The 3,565-nt window shown below is 43.9% G+C and overlaps 1 long non-coding RNA gene across 1 annotated transcript; it reads right to left on the bottom strand.

Moving 5' to 3' along the window:
* Positions 1-2,212: 2,212 nt before the first annotated feature.
* LOC121755211 lies at positions 2,213-3,256 on the bottom strand. Its single transcript, XR_006040658.1, has 2 exons — positions 2,897-3,256; positions 2,213-2,796 (listed from the first exon to the last, which is right to left on the bottom strand). It is a non-coding gene; the product is annotated as an uncharacterized LOC121755211 (long non-coding RNA).
* Between the last annotated feature and the right edge of the window lie 309 nt (positions 3,257-3,565).

Genomic DNA, 3,565 nt, shown 5'->3' with positions numbered 1-3,565 from the left:
TTCACATCTTCCACGTCCTCAAGCCGTATGAGTATTGGATGAGGGAGTTGGAGCAGATCTTGGCCCGGTTCTTTTGGGGCACGGTTGGGGAGCAGAGGAAGATTCACTGGGTTAGCTGGAAGAAGAAGATTTGCTTGCCATTGGATGAGGGAGGCCTCGGCATCCGTCGTTTCCGCGGGGTCGTCAAAGCCTTCAGCATCAAGCTCTGGTGGAGATTTCTTGCGCAGTATTCTTTATGGGCGCAGTTCACCATGCGCAAGTATTGTTTCCATCCTGGTCGTGTTTTCATTTCTCCTTACTCTGTGCATGATAGTCCTATCTGGCATCATTTCACGAACATTAGGGGTCAGGTTCATAGTCTCATTAGGTGGTCCCTAGGCAAAGGGCGGATTAGTTTCTGGGACGACGTGTGGGTCGGGGATCGCCCCCTTAGGACCTATTGTCCGCCCGGGACTGATCTTCCTGCCGCTGAGGTCTCTAGATTTTGGCATGATCATACTTGGCTTTGTATGGTGTTCCTTTGTATGTGTTGGATATTATCAGGGCTGTTCCAATTGAGGTAGGCAGGCGGGATGTGATGCGATGGAGCCTCACTGGCGATGGCGAGTTCTCGACGGCCTCAGCTTGGGAGCTCATCCGGACACGGTCCCCTAGACATTTCGGACTTCGCATGGTCTGGAATGCTGGGCTGACCCCTACCATCTCTGTCTTCATCTGGCGCCTCCTCCTCCAGAGACTCCCTGTTGAGTGTTATGTTCAGGCCCGTGGTATCTCTCTTGCATCCAAGTGTCTGTGTTGTGTCTCTTCTTTTTCATTCGAGTCGTTTCAGCATTTGTTTGTGTCGAGTCCTCTGGCGAGATCGGTTTGGGATTACTTCGATGGCTGGTTCCCTTACCTTAGCACGCACATTCACACGTGCACTGATATTGCACTTAGATTAGGTTTTTGGTGGAGGTCCTCTCACATGGCCACCGCCTTGCACATCAGCTTCATTATTCCCTGTTTGGTATACTGGTTTATCTGGACGGAGAGGAATAGCTGCAAGCACCGCGACATTTCTTTTCGTTCTTCCCATGTTATTTGGCAGGTTGTTCGGCATTTGCGGACGTTGGTGGCGGCGGGCATACTTGTCCCCCTTCATTGGCGCGGTTGCACCCCACCTGTCGACTTCATGCCTTTTTCTCCTCCTCGCCGGCGAGTTCTGAGGTCCCTGCAAGTGCTTTGGCATCCACCCGACGATCCTTGGGTGAAGCTGAACACCGATGGGGCCTTTATCACCTCGACGGGACAGGCAGGCGGTGGGGGAGTGGTTCGGGGCTCAAACGGTTCTCTCTTGGGGGCCTTTTGTACGCCTCTCGTAGCTGGGTCGGCCTTCGAGGCGGAGCTTTTAGCTCTTCTTCACGGGTTGACATTGGCTATGCAGTTCTCCTCGCAGGTTTGGGTCGAGATGGATGCAGCAGCAGTGGTTGCGATGTTCACTTCAGGACGCGGAGGAGCGGCGGATGTGAGACACCACATGGCTCGCATTCGCACTTTGATCTCACAACTGCAGGTCATGTTCTCTCACATCTATTGAGAGGGCAACCGGGCAGCCGATTTTTTGGCAGGTAGGGGGGTCCAGACCACTGCCATCACCTTCTTTGATGCAGATTCAGCGCCTCGGTATTTGAAGTCGCTCGTGAGGATGGACCAGTTGGGCTATCCGAACTTCAGATTCAGATATCAAGATGGATGACTACTTCACATGGTTCGTGGTTTTGATTTATGGTTTTTTTGTTTCCTTTGGATTTGGACAACATCTGGCCATCATCCTTGTTAGTATTTTGATGTATAGCTTTGTTATGTTTGTTTTCTTGCTAGATAAATAGTTAGTACCCGGTCTGTGGGCATACCATAGTAGCTTTGTTAGGTCTTGTGATTTGTATCTCTCGTGCGGACCGAGTCACTTTTGGGTTTGGTTGATGTATGTTCTTTTGATGATTTTTGATATATACAGGTTGGGTATCAGTCTTAACCCCCCGCCGTGATGGTGTTTGAGAAAAAAAAAAACACCTCATTTTGTCCATCACCATGAGATGTCTTTTGTACACCTTATAAGACTGGCCAAAGTTTAACCAAATTTAATGATTTATGAGTATTATCTCTCAAAATACATGAAGAAGCATCTTATTACATTTATATACTAATTAATTAGTAGTATAAGTTTCATGAGTTAATAATAATGAGGGATCCCATTCCCATATAATAGTTCCTACATACACAATTTTATGAAAATAAACATAATAACTATGCTAAGAATGGGGAATTAAACTACAAAGTTAGCCTTTCATTTAGAGGACATCATTGATGACAATCAAGAACACATTGCATCTTCAAACCTCATTCAACCATGGCGGAAATTCATCCATTTCTTCATCAAAGGGCGAGCTCACAATGTCCTCTTTGCCGCCTCCTGAAGGTGTCTCCTCGCAGAAGCTTTCTTCTGCTGCGGAGGCAGCCAACAAGAGATACAGTAAGGCGAGCAGGGATACATGATCTGCATTTAAGGATTGGGAGCTTAGATTCTTGGAAAATCGAGGCGCCGTGGCTAGATTTGAGGCGGTTTCATGGCTGCGCGGTGGAGATTGAGGGCCGCGGGCCTCGGGCCTCGGCCATGTTGAGGTGCTTCTGTTGGTAAGTCCTTCTTGAGAAAATTGTTGATGCAGGCCCTTGATATATATGTAAGGGCTTCACATAATCATTTCTCACATTTTCTGAGTTCGCTCTCTTCATGATCGCTTTCTTCATTATGGATGGCTATAATCATCGTTGAGAATGTAATTAATTATATTGAGCGAGTGTAATTTTTTTACATTAATATCGCGTACTATCAGTTGGTTTTAAATGAAATCTTTACCTTCTCCATCTTATGCGATTCATTACGCTCGGGAAGCTGGACTAACCACATGCCTTGTGATCGTTGTGCGATTATGAGGTTGCTTTGATTGTCGATGTTCGAGTACACTTCCACCTTTGTATCTCTCTTGAGATTCCTTGCCCTTCTTACAACATCTTCCTATAACAAAAAAATATAAGTACCAAAAATGTGACAAAAAAATGACTTATATATGCAACTGTGTTTATGTAGAAGCTAACCATTGCCATAAAAATGAAAATTAATTGAATATCATGTGAAAATTATTAAATAACTAGATCTAAATTTGCTATTTCAAATATAAACATTATTACTATCTTTTATTATTACTATAAAGATAGGTATGTGACCTGAAATTTATAATGGCGCATGGATCACTTTTACAAACTACTATAATGGTCTTAATCACCATTCTACACAAATTTATTAAAAATAATACTTGTATAATAAGAATATATACACTAACTCGAGATTAATCATTCATATCAATTGATTAATAACTCAAAAGACAAAGTAAATTCAAAATTATAGTAAAACCCAACACACAAGAAATTAAAATTGAAGGAAAACAATAGAATCAAAGAATTAAGAGTTGGGACTGAAAATGAGACACAAAAAGTGGAACACATCAAATTCCATGTTTTCTTTTTG

The sequence above is a fragment of the Salvia splendens genome, chromosome 11, assembly GCF_004379255.2.
Source record: "Salvia splendens isolate huo1 chromosome 11, SspV2, whole genome shotgun sequence".
NCBI lineage: Eukaryota > Viridiplantae > Streptophyta > Magnoliopsida > Lamiales > Lamiaceae > Salvia > Salvia splendens.
Note: the sequence above shows the minus strand (reverse complement) of the source record. Positions and strands in the feature narration are given on the sequence as shown.